General features: G+C 41.0%; 1 non-coding gene across 1 annotated transcript; it reads left to right on the top strand.

The window, feature by feature from the left end:
- Window positions 1-615: 615 nt before the first annotated feature.
- Window positions 616-688, top strand: TRNAR-CCU (transfer RNA arginine (anticodon CCU)). The gene has a single exon. It is a non-coding gene; the product is annotated as a tRNA-Arg (tRNA).
- Window positions 689-16020: the final 15332 nt, after the last annotated feature.

The following is a 16020-nucleotide window of genomic DNA, read 5'->3' as shown; positions in this document are numbered from 1 at the left end:
AGCGTCTCTTGTTATAACTCCTTCCTGGTGTAAAAAGACCTCTAGATGTTAAAATAAGATTAAAGTCAAAAAATGATACTTGATATCAGAGAAGTCGCAAATTATATGAATTCGTTGGCACAGCATCGTTTTTCCATTTTTAGAAATGAAACGAAGTTCGCTTTATACTTGAAAACAGCCGTCGCCAACCATTTAACCCCATAAGACCATTAAACACAATTCTGTATGCCCTTTTTTAAGGATTAAAACATCTCCAAAATATTTATCATAAAAGTTTTATTTTAATAATATTAATTCGTGTTTATATTCGTTTTAATCACAATATAATTATAAAACCTTGTTCCATTATTATGAAATAAATAGTTTGATGTTTGTTGTCGCTTGTTTGATATTTCTCCGCCCACCGGCAAGTTTTTCTCGCGGACTACCGGCTGGGGACCACTGCTTTAAAAACAAGAGATTAGGTGCACTTCGTGAATATCGTTCACATTTTGATGATGTGAAGTGATATAGCCAAGTATCGTGTATGCAAATTACAGCTAATACTGTATTACGAGCATTGTTGTCTGGTGGAGAGGATGTAGAGGCGGCGTGAAGGCTCGTGCGCTAGCGCGAGCCCCTGTGGCCTAATGGATAAGGCATCGGTCTCCTAAACCGGGGATTGTGGGTTCGAGTCCCACCAGGGGTAGAAATTTTTTCAATGGTTAATTGTATATTTTCTGTGTTAAATTATCATTTTACTTTTATGGAATTCAAAAAAATGAAATTTCCTCATTTTAAATTTTTATTCCTGCAAAAGCGAGACCAGGTCGTAATAGGATCAGGTTTTAATATGACTTAAACTTTTATAGAGGTTCAGAGCGAGTTTAACGATGACATTAAAGGGTTTTTAATGACACACACTTTTGCATAAATGTGTACGCAACTGCGGGTTTAGGTATGCATGGATGTGTTGATTTTGCATATGGTTTTGTTCCCTTTTACAGGTGGTGGCCTAACACCCCCAGCCACACCCTTGCGACGGCTTGCGGGGTATTATGTAGATGGAGATGATTATCTTTCTGATCATTGGCAATAGCAGGTAACGAATGTGTTCAACGTAAATTTCTCTATCAAAGCCCTCTTCTTGCAAAGGGCGTCAAGAATCGAAAGTTTTTTTCTCGATCCATGACTTAATTTTAGCTCATTTTTTTCAACATTGACTACGAAAACTTTTGATTCAAACAGAGTGCTCTTTTCTTGGTTTTCTGTTTTTTGCGTCAATGCGTTAGATCTTTAATTTCGTGAGCTTTGACGTCTCGAAATATAAGTTGTGCAATACCGGAATCTTAGACTCAACACTGGAGTGCGTATTTCGAAAGTATTATTACTGAGTTATGATATTGAGAGAAAAAAACTGATATTCAAGAAATGGGCTTTGTGATAAATGTTTTCTGTGGCTACCGGTAATGAGTATCATTGAAAGCACGAAATAATAAATTGGCCTAGTTATATGCGTGAGCATTTTAGTTTAAATGTGTAATCAACATGGTCAACTTGATACAAGCGTCGTAGTACTTCTCGTGAAGAACAAGTGTTATATTTCCGTTCGTAATTTCAAATTCTAATTACATTTATGTTATTATTATGTCACAAAATAGTTGCAAACGTATTCGTGGGTATGTACGGATCATTTAACTTAATGGCGCAAAACACCGAGTGTTTCGGGTCGCTTTGGGCGACGGCCGATTCAGTCTGTGCGGTTGCTACTCCTTTATAGGACTGTTTTACGTGACTTTTGTCATGTTTCGTTTTCTTATGATAAATTGAGAGGGGTTAACATTCCCCCCATCTGATTCGGAGGTCTACCGAAAATTCATAAAAGGTTTACCCAGCTCCACGCAACTCGCTCAAATCGCCGCGAAGTGAAACAAAGACGTGTTATTTCTTATCTCGGGGAGTCTCGTGTGAGACACTCGATCCGCGCCTAGTTTTCACGAAATAATATTGTAATTGAATTTTTTCATTACAGTTTAGACATTAGTTGATATGGACTTGACAGGAAATCAATTATTTCTCAATGTATTCATTAGTTTCCCCAAATGCCCACTAGAGGGGAAGTTATGGTTTCCATGAAAACATTCCAGGTCGGGATCTCAATGGGATTGTTTTCAGGTCCCCTGAGCACATTTAAACCTTTTTGCGAATAATGAATGTTTTTATGTCGGTGTGCCTGAACGGGTGATAGAGTTTTCCAGCCGCGATAACTGAAAAACTATTTATCTGAGCTGCACACAATATTACTCTTGACTATTTCGTTGAGAGTGAATTAGCTGAATGAATTCTGTTGAAAGTCCGTCCCCTTCATTGGTCGTTTCGGCTTTTTTTAATCAATGTGCGTTAATGACGCCGACACAAAATTACGTTAATTACATCTGCATCTACACAATACCCCGCAAGCCGTCGCAAGAACGTATGGCAGGTGGTGGTACGTTACCAGTCATTCTACGTACATTCCCTTAATTTCCTCATGAACACCCTGCGATCAACCCAAAACCGCGTGGAAAGCAGGCGACCGAACAAGAGTAATGCAATATGCCTACATATATTTCGTGTATTACATGGTTAGCAGCTATTCCTATGGCTCCAGAAAGAGAACAAGAAGATACATTAAAAGAGGGCAGGCACACATTCAATGCTGACACTTGTAACGGTTAGTATTCGACCCATTCCGGACGGACAGTTCACAAATGCCATAGACTCTATATACATTTATTTACACTCCACCAGGCAAAAGGGTGCCGGGCGGGGGGTGTTAGGACGCCAGACTTAGAGAGAGCTTTGGGGGGTTTTAATCTTGTATGCCTCTGTATACCATATATTCCCACAAAACACTCTGTCCGGGGTGTTTTGTAGGAATTTTACACCCCTATGTGATTGAATTGTGGCAATTGTATACCTCCATTTTCAACAGCCCTTACCTATTACTTCCTTGGGTGTTTCCCCTTTTTTTGTTTCCGTGAATAGTGCTCAGGAAAAACTAATACTTACATCTATTAGTTCAACAGTCTTAACTCTTTAATTTTGTGAAAAAATTGTCCGCCTTTCCAATGTAATTAGGTGAGCTAATTATAATTCCAATGTCGCATGCGCAACGTACGCTTTATATCTTTGTAATAAGCTTAATCTAGCCCCGAGTCTTTGCATATATAAAGGTTCCTAATACTACCCCAGATTCTGTATAAAATGGGTGACACTTTGTGTCCCTAGGTACAAAGTTTTCATGAACCTAGCGGCCTTTCTCGTACCCTATTGAATTCTGTAATTAATGTTTTTTTTTAATAAATAGAGTGGTATATCTGAGATCTATGAGACAGAGCGCCGCCCCAAAAAAGGATTTTAATGGTATGGGAGTTGTTTTTATATTGATATGTATGTATATTAATAGGAATGTGCTCAAAGTACCAATTTAATTTCATCATTAAAATGTGAAAAATGGAGCTGATAAGATGAGGGACCTGGGAAAAGGGATTACATACTATTATTCTTTTCGTTATTATCGTGCCTTGTACGGAAAATTTATGAAATAACGTTCATACGAAGATTTTTAGGGTGCTTGGTCCTTTTTGACGTGGCCATGTTGAAAAGTCTTTCGTCGATATCGGTTCATTCTTCTTAAAAGAGCACACTTCTTAATAAGGCTGATTTCCCTTTGGACTTTTCGATTTCAATAACCAACTATAACATTTTTTTAATTTCCTTCTTTTTCTGTGAGAACGTCTTTTGAATTCAGGACTGCACTCAAGATTTTATATTTGGATTTGGTTTATTACCATTAACGTAATGATAACTTTTACATTTTTATTAATTAAAAAAGCTTCATCTTACTCGAAGAGTAGGAAAGAAGAGTAACAAAGAAGAATAAATAAAATAAAGAAATGTCATCATGGCTTTCATGAGAGAAGAGTTTCTTTTCGCCGGAGTTTTTCTTAATCCCGATGTGACCCAAGAAAAACAAAGAGCTTAAAGTCTTAATTTGAGGAACATCTTATGGTATGGCACCATGACTGTTTTTCAAACTGGAATTAATGTGGGCACTTTTGGAAGCTCTTTCAATTTTGTTTCCTTTTTTTGATTTCTTAATAATATCATAAGTGGGCCGCCTAACAAAGGAAGATTTCGTTGGAGGACCATCTAGACCAGTCCCCCCTCATATTTCGATGCCGTTAGATTATGCGAGCCATTCCAGTCGCGTAAAATCTACTCATGGTTTTGATTACATAGTACTCCGCCAGATACCGCTAGAGTGTGTGGCAGGGGTTGGTTACACACCAGACTAATTTTGACCCTAAATATTTTCCCCCCTAGCGCGGTCGGAGAACGTTTTGCTGACCCCTTATTCTTGGTGAGAAAAATTACTCCTTAAATATATCCGTTCTACATTTAATCTCAACAACTTTATTTCTATAATCTCTCCTTCCGTAATACGATAGATCCAGTAATATATATTTCACCATCATTTCTATAGAGACATCCTTCCAATTTATATAAGAGGTCCATTCTTTAATTTAACCTTCGCTCCGTGAGTCACTTCCAATCTGACTACTCTAATAAGTGTAATTGGGTCGTTACTTTCTTGGTTTTTGTTAACGATTTGAACCGTGAAGTGAAAAGTAAGATTAGGATGATTGCGGATGATACGGTGATCAATTGAGAGATACGTGGATGGATCCTTCACCATGACAATGCACCTGCTGCACATTCAGCATTAATTGTTTGCCAGTTTCTGGCAAAAAATTCAATCTCCATCCTTGATCATCTTCCTTATTCGCCAGATCTCGCCCCCTGCGACTTTTTCCTACTCCCAAAATGCAAAAATGTGATGAAGGGACATCACTGGGATGATGTGGACATAATAAAGCAAGAAACGACGAGACAACTAAAAAGCCTAACTGCCGAGAACCTCCAAGGGTGCTTTAACCAATGGAAAAGAGGATGGAATAAGTACATAGAAACGAGTGGAGAGTAATCTGAAGGGGACAAAATCGATGTAGACTAAATTTTGCAAAATAAATCTTTTATGGCCTCAGTTCGCGTATTTATTGGGCAGCGTAGTATCAGGGGATAAGGATCGTTTAATATTAGGAAAGGATCTAGATGGCATTTATAAATGGTGTATAAAATTGGTATTGTCATTAAACCATAACAAATGTTGGGTGGTAAATTTCTGTAAAAGGTGAACGTGATATGTTTACAAAATAGCAAGTGTTTACCTAAAAGTAGTTGATGCAGTAAAATATCTAGGTGTTACAATCACCAAAGACTTAACTTCGGGCACACACATACATAAAATCTGCGGAGAAGCAAATAAAAAATGGGATTTACTAGATATTGTGAGGATTATAATAATGCTGGCGCGTTATTCAGTATCCCAACACAATGTTCTACAAATATAGATCCTATACTCTGCACACGATTTAATTCGGCAATCATTCCAACTTCATGAGGATCCCATATATTGGCAGCAAATTCTAAATGAGGCCTAACGTGTGAAAGATAGCATTTCTCTTTGACCTATCCATCACATTTACCCAGTACCCTTCTAATAAATTATAATTTTTTGTTAGTTTGTCCGCATATTCTCCGTATATGTTTCAAACAGGAGAGGTCGTGACCGAGGGTAACGCCTAAGTATTTAATCGAATCTATACTTTCTATTTCTGTATTCCTGATGCATCGTCGTTCCAGAGGGAACTCATCTTATTCCAAAATTCATCAATGCGCACTTTTTTAAGTTTGATGCTAATTGCCAAGTGTCGCACCAAACTGCCATAGTTAAGGTATGCCTGCCGATCTGGAAATAAACTGGCACGTTTTCCGACCGTGCATTTGCTTATCGCACTTGTGTTGGAGGAGCCACCGTTCGCACCTCAACCGAGTGCCCATTGGGGGATCAATCCTTTCGGTGTGCATGCTTGATGAGTGAATGACAACCGAAAGATCACCTCTCACGGTGGCAGCCATCCCCAGCGGGCGAGTGTGGAGACGTGACCGCGCAGGCTGTGGATGGAGTGGAGGGTGCGGGGCGAGGGTGGGGGACCCGTCGTTAAAATTGAAACCCTCGGTCCCGCGTCTTCGACCTACCTCATGCATAAGCGCACTCGGGGTACGTCATCGCCTCGCACGGCGCCTTCGCACCGCACCTGTCCCCTCCACCCCTCACCCCTCCCCTCCGAAGGCGCCTCGTGATGTGTCATCACGTGCCCCGAAACGTGGACCCACCCCGTCGCTGAATAGAATGGTGGTCCCCCGCTCCCACCCTACACTTTCCTTCGCCCTGCCGCCTCCCTCAATACGACCCCAGCGACCTCTCCCCATGGCCCCCGCCCCCTCTCTCTCCCTCCCACCAAACCACAAACACATCTCACCTCCTCATCCCTCTCCCCAATTCTATTCTCTCGAGGAATACTTCTTCGAAACCTAACTCCCTGCCCTCCGACTCTCCCCGCATCGCTGCAGTATTTTCAATACAATTATTCACCTCTGAGTATAAGACTATATTCTTCGGAGTTTAAACGGAAAGCAGAATGCGTCTCACAACAGTAATAAAAGTTTTCTTTATCTTCTTCTTGAAATAGGCCAGTCGCCAGTTTTTAATTGAAAATTATTAAGTGTGTAAGACAGAAAATGGAGACGAAGAGCGGCTTGCTGAAGAGTACATCTACATCTACTTAATACTCCGCAAGCCACCCCAAGGGCGAGTGGCGGGGGGTGTTAGGACACCACCCGTAATTAAGAAAGAAAAAAATAACCGCATACAAAAGCCACAAATCTATACTATGACAAACAAAACATGGTATACATTCATGCAAGAACACTTACACCCCGCAAACATGCAAGCACTCAAACTACCAACTAACATACACATGCACCTACAAATACACCTAATATCTTTGCAATGATGAAGTTTTCTCGGGTCTTTCCATATATCCATGCAACCTTTGACCCGGTTGAAGGCTCGAGAAAACTTCATCAATCAAATACGCCGGGAAAGCACCAGATCTTACATCTTTGCAAAGTTTAATTTTGTTCCGACTTGTAACTTTAATGTTTTTAATATTTCTAAAATGACTTCGATTTCTTTCTATTATGATTTCTGATTATTCGGGGAAAGAATGAGTATTTGTATCTATCTGTACTAGAATCTATCTCCCTTATTTTATCTTTGTGGTCTGATCTACCTAAGTAGTGTGGGGCCATTATATTTCCTTTAGTGCCATCCTCAAACTCGTTTGTTCTTAATAGGAAGTTGGGTTGTGTTTTTTAGGAGAGACAATAATTAATTGGTAGGTGTGTCCATCCAAAACATAGCTTAAACGGAAGATTGCCTATTATTGTCGTTCGTTATTATATAACTGGTAGGTTATCTATTATTGTTATTCTTATTATTCCTTATTAGAAATGGCAGAAAGTTGTACCGTGAAGCACGAATGACTCAATTAAACAGTATGGAAAAAAACCCCGTCTTGCAATCTCGTTCTTGACTGCTAGAGAAGGAGATGAAATTCGATCTCAATCGCAAATTCAGATTTCCTTGCACGAAACAAAGTAGATGACCAAAGTCTCGGCGTTAAATATTCTCAATACCCAGCTTCGTGCACCCAAAAACAACTCTCCAAATTCGCACTTCATTCAACCGTGCTACTCCAAACTTTTGCCTCACGCAAATCACCACGGCCGTTTGGAATCCTCCAGAAATACCCCCATCACTGTTAGATGCAGAGAGAAAACTAGGTCGAGGGAAATCTGGTCATTTTGCTGCTCCTTTCCTTCACACCTGATCTCATGCTCATGGTGACTTGGGATTACTCGAAGAAACATTACCTATTGTAGCGGAACATTTCTCACCTCAATCGTGTAAAAGGAAGCTGCGCCGGCCGGAGGTTGTGATTAACATTGCCGTAACACACGTTTGTTTTCATTGCAGGCGAAATAATTACTGAAGAATGAGACGCAAAAGATTAACTGTATTGTATTTTCAAGGCATGAACCAAGAAGAAGACACGAGCGTCCAATATCCAGGTCGCCCTTCATGTAAACTGTATTTCCCATGTTCTTCCTCTCACATTTTAATTAAGCATCTACCTCCGACTCGTTTAACGCGTTCTCTTCATCAGCGAACTCTGACGGATGTCGGCACTGCCACCTTATGCTACCCTCAACAATTTTCGACCATCTAATATTCAGACCACATACCCCGAGGCTTGTTTATTCTAATCTTAGCTATAAATATGCCACTGTTCCCAAAACACTTGAACCGATCGTAAATTCCTAAAGGCGCTTGGTCTTGCCTGTTGGGACTAAATGTGAATGCGGCTTCCCTTCTGAGCTCAGGCGAACTCGGAACCTTTCCACGAATACGTACTGCTTCTTTGTTATGGAATACGTTGACGTTAAGTAATGGTAGCGGTGGGGGAAATTAAGCCAAACAGGATGAATTGCCCCACTAAATGCTGCACAGCTGATGGGTAGGTAATCTCTTGGTCTCGCTTGGCCGATCACGAGTATCCCATCATTCGTTCTTGCATAGCAGTGGCTCTGCCACGGGAACTTCCCCAGAGGGCATATTAATACTGCCGCTATAAATGGATAAGTATGAAACATTGAGTTTTATTGAAAGTGTCTGATAATGATATTTCCGCAAACCATAAAAATGTCATCACGAAGGCTTCTGAGTTCCAAGTAGAGCTTCTTATTGCCTGACAAGTTTTCTATTCTCACAGCGTAATGAGTAAGCCGAGGTCCCTGAGCGTCAACCGTCGCGGAGTAGGTTTCAGTGTATTGAAAATTTCCCGGATTTCGCAATGGCTCCCTCGGCGCCAATCCATAAATAAATGCATGCGATGCGCCTCCGCCTCCTTGAACTTTGCATCCGCCTCCCATCACCCCTCCGCCGTGCTCATCCCCGTTCCTCCTCCGCTCATCCCCCTTCCCTCCCTTCCACTCCCCCGAACTTCTTCGGTTCGAGGGAAAGGTCGCCTCTGCCTTCGTCGAAAAAGCTCACTCAACATAGGGAAAGGGGTGGCAGATCAGCGAAAGACGGGTTCGGCTGAAACTTGGCGGTCACCTTCCTCTTCCTTACCCGTTCTAGGAAATTCCCCTTTTTGAATTGCAAGACTTTATTACTCGGTGGGAAGAACAAAAGATATTGCAACTTGGTAAGTTTTCACTGAGTTCATTGAGCAGAACGGTACGTTTATCATCTGCACTTCATCTAGTGTGTACTTTTACTGAGTTGTTACAGTTGATGATGACGTCCAAACGTTGGAACATGAGGTTTTAAAAAGTTAAGGCTCCAAAAATAAACTCATTTGATGAGAAATACGTTTACGAGGGTGATTTCAGCATTTCTCAGCCTGAGGATGAAAATGACAATCTATAATTTCAAAAAAGTTTTATTTTTCAACATAATCCCCTTTAATGTGTATGTATTTCATCCAGTGGTGTTCCAGTGCCATCATCCCGTTGCTTTAGTGTTCTTCCCGAAGCGTTGCTAAGTACTCATCTAGTCGTACAGCCAAAATCGATTGCTCCTTAATTGACGATTGATCAGCTAGAAAACTTTTGAGTTTTCGGAAGGGATGGAACTCCGAGGGAGCTGAATCCGGGGAATAGGGTGGATGTTCCAGCACTTCACGGTGCAAATCCCTCAATTTTCCCTTCACCAAGACACTTTTGAGGGCTGGTGCAACTACTGGTGGGCTGGTGCTGGTCCTGCTAAAAAACAGTTTTTTTGCCTTAGCAAGCCGAGTCTACTTTGACGAATTTTTGCGCCCAGTTTCGTTTGAAGGCTAGAATAGTACTCCCCAGCTATTTTTTTTATCTTTTTCAAGATAGTCAATCTACAGAATTCTTTTTGCAACCAAAAAACAGACGACATGACCTTTCCCACCGATGGCACGGCCCCACGGATGGTCTTCGCCTACTTTGGAGCTGGTAAACCGACCTCTATACACTGTATGGTTTGTTGTTTCGAATTGGATGTATAATAGCGAATCCATATTTCATCCATTGTCACATATTGATGCGAAGAATCACTCTTGTTTTTCATGAAGCGTGCCAAGCGCTGTATGGAAAGTGTCGTCCGAATGCATTTTTGGTGCACACTGAGCACCTACGGCACCCATCTGGCGTAAAGCTTTGTCATGGGCAATTCCTCGATCAAACTGTAACCGACGCGTTCTTTTGATATTCCTATAGTATTAACAATTTCACGTACCTTCGTACGCCAACCTCCCAAAATCATATCATGCCCGTATATAATGCATTAAATTACTCGTCATAATACCTCAGTAAGAATTTGAAGGCACGGTAAAGTTCTCGGCTGCTATTCCGAAGTCCGTATTCAACTCAATTCGCCGAAAAATGTGTTTTTGATTATTTAGCACCCTTTTTATAAAGTACTGGTAACTTTTTTATTATTACTTTCATCATTTTTTAATATCATTAGTTTAATAATTTCCTTCTGCCGGGTGGTTTGATTTGTATTTCATATTTTTTTTTTACATTTAAATTAGATTCGAATCTTTATCACGGCATTTCTATTCTTTTCGCTTTCGTTGTAGTATTTTTAGGGGAGGCGACCAACAACTTAGGTCATTTTCGCCTTTCGGGATGGACAGGAGAGAATGAAGGGTGGAGAGAAACCCGGCGTTAGCATTAGCCTACTCTTGACGAAATGCGCAGCTTAACGTCCCATCCGACGGACAGCGTACTCACTCAATGTACTCTTCACAAAGCACCTCAAGTAGGGGTCTGGATATCACTGAAAAATAGTCTCTCTGGATGGAAAGCCGGTACGTTATCCACAGCACTATACCGATCCCCCATTATCGCTTTCGTTCTCGTAATAATTATGTTGACAAAATTCGCAATAGCAATGAAATAACTTTCGCCGAGAAAAAGTTTCTTTTTCTGAAGACATAGTGGACATTTAATGCAAGGATGAGGAGAAGTGTTTTGTAAGGTTCTTCGAATGCATAAGGTACAATTGTTTTCGTTTTGAATCGTGTTCACCCAAAACAGAGCGTTTCTGAAATCAGCGTCTTTAGGGAAAACATGGATGATAAGTTTCCGTCAGTTGCGTCCCCCGTTGACCCAGTCCTCCAACCTTCAGTTTGTTTTTCTGACGCCCGCAACAGTTTTATTTTTTGAGCTGCACAATGACTTTCCTTTAATTGATTTTTCTTTTCTTTAATATCTTCTCTTTGGTTGAAATCACTTTAATCTTCTATATTCATTTCATGCTTAATATGGTCAATCGGTCATTTAGTACGGAGATGTGCTTGTTTTTGAGATTGTTGATAAATGATGATCCTAGGGGTCATATGCCGACTGCATCGCTAATTAGACATACATTCCCACTTTTAGTCGTACGATGGGACTGGTGCGCCACAGTATGGGATTTATGTATACCGCAGAAGGTATCGATTTGATCTAACAGGAGTTGTGAAAAGACTTGAAAAAAACATGATGCGTAAGTGGTGAAAAGTAAAAGTCGAATGCTGGAGAACAGATTGATACGAATTTAACGGAATCGAAATCATAGCTTTTTGCAAAATACCTTCAATCCCCGCCAAGAATCCAGCAAAATATTTCAATACATTTACACCATTTTTATTCATCTTGGTGGTTTTCATGATCCTTACAATGACTTAGGTTTACGTATACTTTTCCCACGAATCTATGTTACTCATTTAAAATGAATTTCCACAAATTAGAGCCTGCCACGATAAACGAGATTTACAATTAAGCTTTTGGAAGGGTGAGCATTAGGAAAAGTTTGCGTGTTGTCTTATGGCGCGTGAATTATTAAGAGAATGAGCATGAGACGACACGTGAGAAAAGTCCTCGTCCTCAAACTTATATTTTTAATTCTCACCTGCTGAAATCACATTCATTGGCAGCTGTGGGCGTTAGAAATGCGCACAGGTTCCACTGTCCTTTCATTGACGCAGAATTCAAAGAATGGCTGGCGATGCTGTTTAATCATCTCCAAACGCTAAATTTACCCTGTGCATTCACCCATGATTTTGTATATAGGTAAATAATGAATGCATAAGGTATATCAAATGATGATATAAAAAAGAGATGGCCAACTGGACGAAAAAGGAGTTTTTTAAAGAAATAAATAAGATTACTATCATAAAAGTTTCATTATCATATAGATCTTTCGTATCCCAAGAAATTTAAAAATTGACCTAGATGGGTGTATCGTTTTCATTGACTCTCTAGCTGCATGTTGCCCTCGGAGCCTAACAGCTATTTGGTGTATTTCATTAATGGATTCGGTATTCATATTCTATTCCTTATTGTAGTTTGAAGGGGGAAAACTGTGACCGCATGTGCAATTGCTGTAAATCGAGTAGTTACGCGAAATTGGACAAAAAAAAGGGAGGAACAAGGAAAAATTTCTGTTTCTAAAATTGAAGTCCATTTTAGCTCGGCGGAAATTTTTAAATATTTTTTTTTACAGTTTTTTGGCTTCATATCTGTCAAAATCGTTGAATATTAATCTTCAACTTACCTGTTTTGCTTGCCCTTCGTGCTTTCCTCGGTTTCCTGTGAGTATTCATGTGAAGTGTCGTTCCTTATGTGCTAGTATGCTAGATCGTAAGCTCGGCGTTTTCTGGAATATTCTGTCCCCCCACAGAAGAATCTACGTATGTGAGTTAGGCTGGTGCTTAGTTGTTGCAGTTGCAGAGTTGTTGCACGTTGATACTGGGGCAATGCACTTGTAAATGAGTGAAAGATATGCGTGTATGAGTGTCGCCGCGGGGACAGACCTCGGTTTCCATTCGTCTCCTTGTTGCGGGGTACTTCTTCCACTTAGGCGTGGAGTCGCACTAAGTTCAACTGACATCCATTATAAACTACATTTTACAGGTTATAAGGAGAATTTCACATGTACATGTACCCTCTTGTGAGTCTCCGAAAGACTTACTTTGACAATGAATACCACCCAACTGGGAAATGCGAATTAATTAATTAACGAGCTAGGGACTTGCGAGGCAGGTGGCTCCGACGGACGACCCGTCCGTCCCAGTGGTTCCCAGCGAGGTATAAAGCCGGAGCCATCGAATGCTGTCCCGCCACCTCAAAGCTCCCCCCCCCCAGAATTTCCCCCCTCAGGCCCCCGCTAACCGCCCGCCGCAACCCACCCCCTTAAACATCCATTCCCCTCCGCATACTTACCAAGATTCACCGTTACCTCGGGGGCTCCTCACCTCAAAACCTCCAGCGAATCCTCTCCTCCACCCCCCCCCTATGCCTCTTCTCGCACCCCTCCGCACCTCCTCTAACCCAATCAAATCCACTCCTCTTCTGGTCCGACGACATTCCCCTATTTCCTTCCTCCCTCTCTCGCTATATTCCTCCTCGCCTTGCATTCCTCCTGTCTCTTCGCTGGAACAGCCCTTCCATACGCCCCGTTGACATCAGAGACCTGGTTATTATATTCCAACAGCGGATTCATACCGGTGCTCATTCCATGAATGCCTTCAGTCGTTGGAAATCGCTATAGGTCGCTGAGCGTTTCGTATTTCTACCAGAGGCGTTGATGTCCTTACAGGCGGTTAGCTTCAAAGTCCATTATTTTTGGCACAAAATTTTCATATGATTATTAGAATTTAGAACATTATTTAGCCATAAACTTTTTTTTAACTTCAATAGCTTGGAAATGTAAACGTGCAATTATATAAATTCGCCTCATTTTTCTCTCCATTCGTTTAGGTTTCTACAATATCAAGTTATGGCATTGCACGCGTTTTATAATGTATACGGATTTACACTTCGCACAAGTTTAGGGGAGGCATTTTGTAGACCTGTTAGTATAAGGATATTTAAATCCAGTGAATTTTGAGACTCGAGAGGTCTTCCAACGCGACTTTATCTAATCGAATCGTATCCTTTCCTTTACGTCATTTCGTTCGCATGTCCTTCCTAGGGATTGGATTTGGACCGACGATCTATCTGTCGAAGGAGCCTGTTCCCTGGAGCTGGGAATCCGAGGGCACTCTCCCTGCGAGGTTGTTATTATCGCTTGCCTCCAAGTGACGAGAGATGAAACCGAATTTGGGTCCAGATTCGAGTCTTCGTCAAATTGCCACTTCTCTCTCCTCTCTCACATTTTATTCAACTTTCTTAAGTGCTTTCCTCTTTCCCTGTCTTCAATTATTAACTCAGTTACGAAAATTCGATGAAATTGTACCCACGTGAAGGTCAAGTGCCAAGTCGAACGGCTTGCACTCAGGGAATGCTACTCCCATTGTTTCAGACAATTGATGGTTGCTTAATACCTAAATGAGATGCTTCTACTACATCCAGGGTCGCCGTGTGGTATATGTACATGTATATATACGCATTTTTGTATGTATATTTATAAATAAATATATATGTATATCTACCTGCATATATACTCACAGCGACCCTACAGGTAGTAAAATCATCTCACTATATATGTGTGTAATATATATATATATATATATATATATATATATATATTTAAGGTAATCTACCGGTTAAGGTAGGTTTTTGGATGGACACAACTACCAAACAAACATTTTATTACTCCTAACAAAACACAAAATCCATCATCCTACCTTATATCAGACCCCTCTTCATCTCTGAGTACTTTCTTCCTCCCTTCATCCCGTCCAATATCCCTATCCTGTTCCTTCCCTTTCCTCTTTTGCCCAACATTCTCCACTCTATCGCAGTCTTCAACGTCCCACTGCCGGTCAACACCCCCTTCATTAACATTTCCTGCCTCCATAGGATTTCTCCCAACAAACCCCTCTCTTCGCCCACCATACCAAGTACTTCCTCATTTGTTTTCTTCTCTGTCCATTTCACCTTCTCCATTCTTCTCCACACCCACATTCCAAAAGCCTCCAGTCTACGTCTATCCTCCTGCTTCAATGACCTGGTTTCCGCGCCGTACATGGCTTCGCTCCATATCAAAGTTTTTACGAGTCTTTCCTTAACATACTTACTCAACGTCCCCGTCATCAACTCCCTCCTCCTTGTGAAAGCCTCTTTGCCTAGTGCAATTCTTCTCCTTACGTCCCTACTACTTTGACCGTGTTGGTCCAAAACACTACCGAGATACGTAAACTGTTCTATCTGCTCTAGTTTTTTCCCTCCTATTTTAATGTTTAGCTTAGCCTTTTTCTTTTTAGAAAATCGCATAACCTTTGTTTTATTAATTTTGATTTTCATCCCAAACCTGTCGCACTGAATTTCCAATTCACTCCGCAATGCTTGCAACCCCTTGGCTGACTGACTGAAAACTAAAGCTTGGTCATCAGCAAACCTAACTAATTTTGCGAATTCCCCGCCCACTTTCATTCCTACCTCCAGTTCTTCCCATGCCTCTTTGATCATTTCTTCTGCATACAGGTTGAACAGTGACGGTGATAATGGGCAACCCTGCCTTACACCTCTTCCTAACACTGCCCAACCGGACTCCCCGTTCCCCACTCGTACCTGAGCAGTCTGAGACATGTACAGGTTGCGGATTAGCCTCCTTTCCCTCCAATCTATTCCTATTTTCTGCAATATACTCATTAGTTTTTCCCAGTTAACTCTATCAAACGCTTTTTCGAAATCTTCGAAACAGGTAAATACCTCCTGGTTGTGTTCTATATTCCTCTCTATTAATAAGCTCATTACTGCAATGGCATCGCGCGTACCTCTCTCCTTCCTAAACCCAAAATCATCATACCCCAAGTAATCATTTGCCCTACTCTCTACCTTTTGTTTATGATCCTGAGAATAACTTAAGCTGCGTGGGATATCAAACTTATCTTCCTGTAGTCCTCACATGATATAGCCTTTACCTTTTTCGGAATAGGAACTAAAACTGATCTCAAAAAGTCTTCCGGCCAGATTCCTTCCTCATAAATACTACGAATCAGCCCATATAGCCTCTTCCTCCCACATTTTCCTAAACATTTCAATAGTTCCGCAGGACTGTTATCC

This window comes from Hetaerina americana, unplaced genomic scaffold (genome assembly GCF_022747635.1).
Source record: "Hetaerina americana unplaced genomic scaffold, ioHetAmer1.1.p SCAF_5, whole genome shotgun sequence".
NCBI lineage: Eukaryota > Metazoa > Arthropoda > Insecta > Odonata > Calopterygidae > Hetaerina > Hetaerina americana.
This window is presented reverse-complemented; position numbering and strand designations above follow the sequence as displayed.